This window comes from Medicago sativa, chromosome 8, assembly GCF_051527215.1.
Source record: "Medicago sativa cultivar Bolivia chromosome 8, Bolivia_mono, whole genome shotgun sequence".
In the NCBI taxonomy this organism is placed as follows: Eukaryota; Viridiplantae; Streptophyta; class Magnoliopsida; order Fabales; family Fabaceae; genus Medicago; species Medicago sativa.
The window spans coordinates 18,817,058-18,827,256 of record NC_140756.1 but is presented as its reverse complement, the minus strand read 5'-3'; positions in this window follow the sequence as shown (position 1 = coordinate 18,827,256).

Sequence of the window (10,199 nt, the reverse complement as noted above, 5' to 3'; positions counted from 1 at the left end):
ATAGTTTTATCTTATCTTGTTATAGGCTTCACTTCCTATACGTGTCATGGCGGTCAAGGGATCCTAGGACCGCTAACTCAAGATACGTTAAACGCATCAAGACTTAACATAACATATTCATGACACAATCCTAAACCGGACGATTAGGGGAACCTAAGATCATCATCGGCATAACATTCTTTACTTGTTCTATTCCATGCCTTGCACTTGCCATGTAACATCTAAGGCTCTTATTCATAAACATAAACTTGCATGGGTTCACTCTTGCATAACCATGAACATAACATAATCATAATCATATCATACATAAACGTATCTAAGTTCATTCAATATGTTAGCGTTGAACAAACAATTATTATCTTGATTCATTTTACGGATAGTCCCGGGTGGAGTAACCCCGAGATCAATCCCATACATGACCGATGTACGTACATCGGACTCCCTCGGTGTCGTGCGGGTCCCTTGCGGCTTAAACCGTTCCCCTTAGGTCGAGAACCTCCCGTATCCCCCTGGCGTGGATAACAAGAGACACGAGCACCTACGTCTTGTTACTCAGTGACATGCGGGTCCCTTACGGCTTAAATCATTCTCATAATGAGAACCCCTTGTATCCCCCTGATGTGGATATCAAGAGACATGTCACCTACACTTATTAGTCATGGTCTTGTCGTGCATAAGTTAAACATATACATACTTACTTGCTCATTACCTCGGACCCTTGAGTCGATTCGATTGGCGGTAAACTTATACTTGTTCATGTACATACTTAATCGTGGTGGAGTGATTAACTAACCAAACCACATCTTATCATGCTTGCTAAACACTCTTAACATATGCGAAGAGTTTATACTTCGCGTCTTAGCATTCTAGGAGTCTTGCTAACTTGCTAGTTCTCAACGACTATGTCGAGGCTCTAGTTTTCCCTTGCTTAATGAATATTTGCTACCCGTTTCATGACATGATTTCTCTCGTATGCCATGCCTTACTAACATGCTTAATACTTGCCTCATATCATAAAAATCATGCTTCCATTGATAATCATTTAGGACCTTGGTTTGAGGGGTTTACATTCGTTAAAAGACACCACAGAGAAAACTGCGTCGCGAATCCCCACGCCTGCCTGAAGCGAGCAAAACAATGGGATTTCTCCCTGTCTTACTCGCCTAGGCGAGTAGATTTGCTGGGGAGGCGAGCAGCAGCTCGCAGCTGCGAGTTGGGGGCGAGCAAAACCCCTCATTCGCAGTTCTAGCTCGCCGTGGCGAGTAATAGCTCGCCGTGGCGAGTTAGGACAGTCCATAACACTTAAAAATGATATTTTTAGCCCAAAAACCTCAACTCAAGTGTCCCTAAGTGATTTGAAACATAATTGATCATTGGAAACTTATAAAACATTCATTCGGCAAGTATACACATGTTTTGCATGCATGGCAAGAAAAGGGCAACTAAACCTTCACTTGAAAACCCTAGAAATATTCATGATACTCATATTAATCTAACAAGTCATAAACATAATCCCAAAGGGTGGGAAAACTAACTATGGAACTCACTTAATCATAATCTTGAAACAACTCCAAGCTCCAAGCTCAAGCATGCCCAAAACCTTAGTTTTGCTCCCTTTACTTCCTTACTCATACCATTCAACCTATCATCCTTTTCTTGCAAACCAAGACACCATTTCAAGCTCAAAACCATACTTCAACATTACCCTCAAAACACATATTCAAAACATAATGTCAAAAGGAATTCTTGGTAAGGAAGGATAGAGCTATTAATCCACTCAAACTTAATATTATTACCTTAATCATGTGGAGACCATACCTTGTACCAATTTAGAATCCATCTTCACCATATACCAAACCCTAGTTTTCCAATCACTTCTTCAAGAAGAGGAATAGAAGATATCAAACATAATCCATACTTCCTTAAGCTTAAATGGTCATAAAGGAACAAGTTTGGAAGCTTACCATGAGAGGATGAAGTTCCATGAAAGATTTGTGAAGAGGAAAAAGAGAGAGGGTGGCGTGAAGATGAGAGGGAAAGAGACTCATCAAAACTCAACTTGCATCCTTCTCCATGATCTTGAAAAAAAACATAAGTTAGAGCCTTGCCTTGAGGGAAGAAGATTTGCAAAGGATTAATGGAGGAAAAGAGAGGAAGAGGCGTGAGAGAGAAGAGAGAAGGGAGAGGGAAAAGTTTCTCTAACTTAGAGAGAGAAAGAGATGAGGATAATGGGATATTTTTGCCCAAAACCAAATAAATATCCCTTCCTCGCGAAATTACCATATTGCCCTTGCCTCCAGCGTGTTTTAAACGTCGCTGATACTTTTCCCGTAAAAAGCCAACATGTCATAATATATTTCCAATAACTTACTTTCCATGAATTAAATTCATCTGACACGGTCAACGGGTAATATACCAATACTGTCAGGCGGGATATTACATTCTACCCCCCTTAAAAAAAATTTCGTCCTCGAAATTTAGAGATTACCTACCGATCAACATGACAAAATCTTACCATCTTTGGTCTAAGCCATACATTTTTCGTTCATACATATCCAAAGGGTTCGCCGTAACATGCCCTCATCTTGTTTCTTAGCCCCCATGTAACTGAACATTGCCTTCTTGATCTCATTATCTACTTAAACTTAGGGTTAACTTGTTACATTATTATTTAAAACTTACCTTGCTACACATAGATGTATTGTCTCGGACTTGTATCTTACCCGCTTAACATAATCCATTCATAACGGTGTCTTATCATAAACATGAACACTCAGGATTTGCCTTTTAACTGGGATCCTACGGAAACCAGGTTTGCCCTGCAGTGCTTACTTGCAACATAAAACATATTTTATACATACGTCTTATCATGAATACATAATCTTACTGTACCTTGAGACACATGCTTCTTACTTGTATTTCTCATATAAACAATTCCACGGATCACTTATCTCTTTCCGAGTATTAGGAAATCTTCGATCTCATTGCAATCTTATTGCATCTTATCACCCGTACTAAGGGATAACTCATATTGCCTGACATGAAAAAGTGAAATCAACTCACCACTTCATCTAATAATTAATCACCACCGTCGTGGTTCACATGCTTTTTGAAACTTTCTAGCAAATCTATTTGTACATATATCAATCATTCTTAAAACATTTCCGTGTATCCTACCTGATATTGACTTCATACGAACATTGTCGTTTCCATAACATGTACATACTTTCAAGTGCCGCCTCTTGTTAAATGATAACGATACGTGTTCTAAAATCTTCCTCAAAGAAAGTTTTCTTAAATTTTGGTATTCGGGTTCTTGGAACGAATTTATACATGACTAAACAGATTTTATCATTTCCAAAACTGATTGTGTAATGGTACCACAGAACCACCAGACGAGTTTCTATATTTTGAAAAAGATTTAACAACTCGCCCCAAACTTGTCCACGACAAGTTGGTTCTGAAGCTTGTACGTCTTAAGTGAGATTACTTACGACGTATCTTATCAGTTTTGAAAATGTAAAATTTCATGAGTTAAAAATAAGTATCGTTTCCAAGTTCCTAAGTACCAATCTTAGCTTTAAAAGTTATAAAATTCATGGCTTGAAATGTCTCAACAAGTATCGTTTTCACTCAACAAGTATTTCATACAAGAGTATGAATCTCATTGCATATCACTTAAAAGTTGCTTCTCTCTCTTGATAGCTTGCTTACATATCCGTAGGAAATCCTTGAACCTCTTGACATTAACATTGTTCCTCTTCTTCAGAACACTAAACTTGATTCTTTACTTGAGTCGCAAGTCAAACCTTCTGAATCTTACAAGTTTTCCATATTTCATGTTTACCGATTAACTTTCATGGCGCTACTCTGATTCCCTTTGGTTGGCTTAAACAAATACTATAATCCATTAAAGCAATTGAGACTTCAATTCATGCTTATCACTTGATTACTTACTTCTTGAGAACTTCCATGTTGCAACCAACATCACCACCTTACACTTGCCTTGTAAATTCAAAATTCGTGGTAACTTATCTTATACTCATAATACTTGACTTGGGGGTAAACCTTACGTTCTAGCTGGTTGCATTTATCATACATATCATACTTGAACTTATTTCCGAGTAAACTCAAATTCTTTGACAACTCATCTTGCACTTGAACATACCTTTCTTGAACATCTAATCCTTGTACCTTCGCATTCTCGCATACTATATTTTGCTGAACCATACCATTGCTTGCTCGTTAATTTTTCCTTTAAGAAAACTTCATAAAATAGCGCATGGGTCATTGACGTTGATGATTTTCTATTTTATAAATATATATATATATATATCAAGTTTAGGCCCCGGCCATTGCTTCGGGAATCATAGAACGAGTTGATAACACATACGTGTCACCAAACCTAGACTCTAATGAGTCTAGCCCGCTCTACAAGTGTCGTAGCAACCCGGTTCCTAGAAAATTTCCTATGAATTTTTCAAATGTCAACTTCAATCACCCATAGGCACCAATCTTTCTAAAATTATTTAAACTTTATATTTCAACATCATATCGAGCCTTAGCAAGTCTATTAAGCAAAACATAGATTCAAGAGATACGTCATAATTCTGAGAACCTTGTGTTTTCCATAACTTGCACCGCTTTAACTTCTTTCTTCATACCTTCACATCTATGACTTCCGTATCAATGCCGGAACTCTCTTGGTCTGAGCTCTTTCTTGACTCTTGACACATTAACTTCCAAAGCTACCCTAAACCATATCGATTTCGTTGATCGTTGCCTATGCCTTTTTCCTTGAAAATATTAGGAGATGATATGCATTCGTTACTTGATGTCATAAAAGATTTTCACCACATAAAAGATTATTGTGAGAACATCTCACCAATAGTCATTGCAAACCTTAGGAACGAAATGGAAGATTTCATAAAAATGGAAAGTTTCGTCCCAGACTTGCTATTGGTGAGCTTCTCCAACTCTATTTTTCAGAAAACATTTATTACATAAAATTCTCAAGTATACAATGCACATCATTCATTCTTATCAACATAAAATATTCCATAACATATGCATGGCAACATCAACCTATTTCGATACAATTCTCGGTACGTCGAAAACTAATGCCTTAATCCTGATAACATAAAACTTTCTCTTGAATCCTTAACTTCCACCACTACGAATAGCTTACTTCTTTACGTTGCCACTTACGCAACTTGACAAACCTTCATGTCCTTAACTTCATTTACATATTGCTATTCCTGAGAACCTGCTATCTCCGTCAACATATGTCGACCTCTTACTACCTTGTAGCCTTGTACTGACATTTCAAAATATCATAAACTCGTTCCAACAACAACTCTTACCGAAACTTCCGGTCATGGTTAGATACATATATCCAACTTCTTCTCTTTCGGGTACATGGAGTATTACTATCATCTTACCCGACATTGTCGGAACATCCCTTCTTAACATGCCTTACATTCCCGGAGGATTCACACCTCCACTTGATTAGTTCACCGGCCACCTTTTGGCACGATCAACTACTTCATCCCTCCTGGGTCCTATTCAGCTCTCAGGCATCCATTCTAATCGTTGAATGCTAATTTGAGTTGATCAGGCTCAACTAACAACAACAACTAGAACATTTACCCGAAACCCAATGGTCCCACTACCTTAGTTGTAATTTAATGACCCAAGGCACGGTCTGAATCGATCTGCTCTGATACCAAATGTAACACCCATACTAGACGTATCTAGAAAGTCTAGCACGCGTGTTGAATTTAGTATTGAATACATTAAAATATACAACATAAAAAAACTTCAAATGAATTTATATACAACAAAACACGTTCGTACAAAGATATACTACTCATCTTTTCTAAAATATAATAAAATACATCCTTGAAGTCCATAACATCATGCTGCGGGTACGAACGATCACTTGTTGAAACATCCATTCGGCTACTAGCTTGCCATCCAACCTGTTTATCTGAAACAAAATAAGGATTGGGATGAGACATAATGTCTCAGTGAGTTCCCCTAAATCCTAGGCTATAGGCAACCTCAAGGGAAAACCTACGGTCACCACGTGTCTACATTACAACCTGACGGTTGATTATACGTGTGTGGGGACATGCATACTTAGACGGTAGTGCATACTAGAGCCGTCATAGTTTTATCTTATCTTGTTATAGGCTTCACTTTCTATACGTGTCATGGCGGTCAAGGGATCCTAGGACCGCTAACTCAAGATACGTTAAACGCATCAAGACTTAACATAACATATTCATGACACAATCCTAAACCGGACGATTAGGGGAACCTAAGATCGTCATCGGCATAACATTCTTTACTTGTTCTATTCCATGCCTTGCAATTGCCATGTAACATCTAAGGCTCTTATTCATAAACATAAACTTGCATGGGTTCACTCTTGCATAACCATGAACATAACATAATCATAATCATATCATACATAAACGTATCTAAGTTCATTCAATATGTTAGCGTTGAACAAACAATTATTATCTTGATTCATTTTACGGATAGTCCCGGGTGGAGTAACCCCGAGATCAATCCCATACATGACCGATGTACGTACATCGGACTCCCTCGGTGTCGTGCGGGTCCCTTGCGGCTTAAACCGTTCCCCTTAGGTCGAGAACCTCCCGTATCCCCCTGGCGTGGATAACAAGAGACACGAGCACCTACGTCTTGTTACTCAGTGACATGCGGGTCCCTTACGGCTTAAATCATTCTCATAATGAGAACCCCTTGTATCCCCCTGATGTGGATATCAAAAGACATGTCACCTACACTTATTAGTCATGGTCTTGTCTTGCATAAGTTAAACATATACATACTTACTTGCTCATTACCTCGGACCCTTGAGTCGATCCGATTGGCGGTAAACTTATACTTGTTCATGTACATACTTAATCGTGGTGGAGTGATTAACTAACCAAACCACATCTTATCATGCTTGCTAAACACTCTTAACATATGCGAAGAGTTTATACTTCGCGTCTTAGCATTCTAGGAGTCTTGCTAACTTGCTAGTTCTCAACGACTATGTCGAGGCTCTAGTTTTCCCTTGCTTAATGAATATTTGCTACCCGTTTCATGACATGATTTCTCTCGTATGCCATGCCTTACTAACATGCTTAATACTTGCCTCATATCATAAAAATCATGCTTCCATTGATAATCATTTAGGACCTTGGTTTGAGGGGTTTACATTCGTTAAAAGACACCACAGAGAAAACTGCGTCGCGAATCCCCACGCCTGCCTGAAGCGAGCAAAACAATGGGATTTCTCCCTGTCTTACTCGTCTAGGCGAGTAGATTTGCTGGGGAGGCGAGCAGCAGCTCGCAGCTGCGAGTTGGGGGCGAGCAAAACCCCTCATTCGCAGTTCTAGCTCGCCGTGGCGAGTAATAGCTCGCCGTGGCGAGTTAGGACAGTCCATAACACTTAAAAATGATATTTTTAGCCCAAAAACCTCAACTCAAGTGTCCCTAAGTGATTTGAAACATAATTGATCATTGGAAACTTATAAAACATTCATTCGGCAAGTATACACATGTTTTGCATGCATGGCAAGAAAAGGGCAACTAAACCTTCACTTGAAAACCCTAGAAATATTCATGATACTCATATTAATCTAACAAGTCATAAACATAATCCCAAAGGGTGGGAAAACTAACTATGGAACTCACTTAATCATAATCTTGAAACAACTCCAAGCTCCAAGCTCAAGCATGCCCAAAACCTTAGTTTTGCTCCCTTTACTTCCTTACTCATGCCATTCAACCTATCATCCTTTTCTTGCAAACCAAGACACCATTTCAAGCTCAAAACCATACTTCAACATTACCCTCAAAACACATATTCAAAACATAATGTCAAAAGGAATTCTTGGTAAGGAAGGATAGAGCTATTAATCCACTCAAACTTAATATTATTACCTTAATCATGTGGAGACCATACCTTGTACCAATTTAGAATCCATCTTCACCATATACCAAACCCTAGTTTTCCAATCACTTCTTCAAGAAGAGGAATAGAAGATATCAAACATAATCCATACTTCCTTAAGCTTAAATGGTCATAAAGGAACAAGTTTGGAAGCTTACCATGAGAGGATGAAGTTCCATGAAAGATTTGTGAAGAGGAAAAAGAGAGAGGGTGGCGTGAAGATGAGAGGGAAAGAGACTCATCAAAACTCAACTTGCATCCTTCTCCATGATCTTGAAAAAAAAACATAAGTTAGAGCCTTGCCTTGAGGGAAGAAGATTTGCAAAGGATTAATGGAGGAAAAGAGAGGAAGAGGCGTGAGAGAGAAGAGAGAAGGGAGAGGGAAAAGTTTCTCTAACTTAGAGAGAGAAAGAGATGAGGATAATGGGATATTTTTGCCCAAAACCAAATAAATATCCCTTCCTCGCGAAATTACCATATTGCCCTTGCCTCCAGCGTGTTTTAAACGTCGCTGATACTTTTCCCGTAAAAAGCCAACATGTCATAATATATTTCCAATAACTTACTTTCCATGAATTAAATTCACCTGACACGGTCAACGGGTAATATACCAATACTGTCAGGCGGGATATTACACCTACAATGAGTTGGATCATTACATTTGTCTAAGAGAAACCCCACAAATGAGATTGACACCACATCTTCATTCAAAACCTTAAGACATTAGGTATATTGGACATCTCATTTATATGTTTCTCAATATTTACTCTTGCATCAAATGTAAAAGGTTAACTCACACATGTCATAGTAAATTCTTCTCTCTAAGGGTGAGAATCTTAGTGTCTATGATTTGACGAAATATTCAAATAAGGTTGGAGACACAACCTGTAAAAAAGATGGGTTGGTGACACTTTTATAGAGGGGCGTTTTTACCCATTTTTTTCATGAGAAGAGCGTAAGTAAAATAGAAAAAGAAAGAAGATGAAAACGAAATTTAAACATGAGATAAATGGTAAGGGAAAATAACGAGTTTTTGATAATTTATGAGTTTGTTGATGGAGTTATAGATTATTGGGTAATTTTTCTACCTAATATTAGAATCATTAAAAAAATGTCACATAAATTTAAAATGTCTAATAAACGTGTATTTTGTCAACTCATCATAACACATCTACATTTTTCCTTTTTCGGATCCTCCAAAGACCAAAAGTGAAGGAATTTTAAATATTGCTTTCACCAAAAAATAATTCCATCAAAGTGAATGACATCAAAAGTTTAAAATGTAAGATAATAAAATTAACACAAATGCCACCTAAAAATTAACAAAAACAAATCATCGTAATGTTGAGACTTCCAATGAAGCTTACATTGAATTATATTCAACATCAGACTAACAGAAATCACACAAATGAGATTGACACCAAATTTTTATCCAAAATCTTTAGATACATGTATATGAGTCATTTCACTTATATGTTATTCATCATCTACTCTTCCATCTATTGTAAAATTTTAACTCATATTAAACACATTAACATCTATCTATCTATCTATCTATCTATCTATCTATCTATCTATCTATCTATCTATCTCTCTCTCTCTCTCTCTCTCTCTCTCTCTCTCTCTCTCTCTCTCTCTCTCTCTCTCTCTCTCTTCTCCCGCTCTCTCTCCCTAATGTGCGACTCTATGTCCTAAATTATGTGACATAATACATAGTCAAATAAGGTCAAATTGAGCACAACATGGTCAAAAAGGTGGATTGATGTAATTTAATGGATTGGGGTTTATGTTCCTATCTTTTATGAGAATAGAGATAAAAAAAAATTAGAAAAATAAAGAAGATCATGAAAAATAAATTTGAGATTAAGAGATATGATAGTGGTAAAAAAAAATAAGAATTGTGTGTTTTGTCCATGAGGTTATAAGTAATTTTATCGGTCTATTGAAGGAGTTTGAGATATTTGGGTAATCAATTTACCAAAAAATTAAACTCAATTAAAAATACGCCACAACATTTAAAAATGTTCAATAAACATGTATTTTGTCAACTCAACGTAACACATCAACGTTTTTCTATCGTGAAATGCCAACGAAGACCAAAACTGAAGGAAGTTAAAATAATAGAGATTGATATTATAAAATATTGCATGAAAGCAAACAACATCAAAAAACTTCAATTTAATATAAAAATTATACAAACAACGTTGAAAATACTAACGAAATA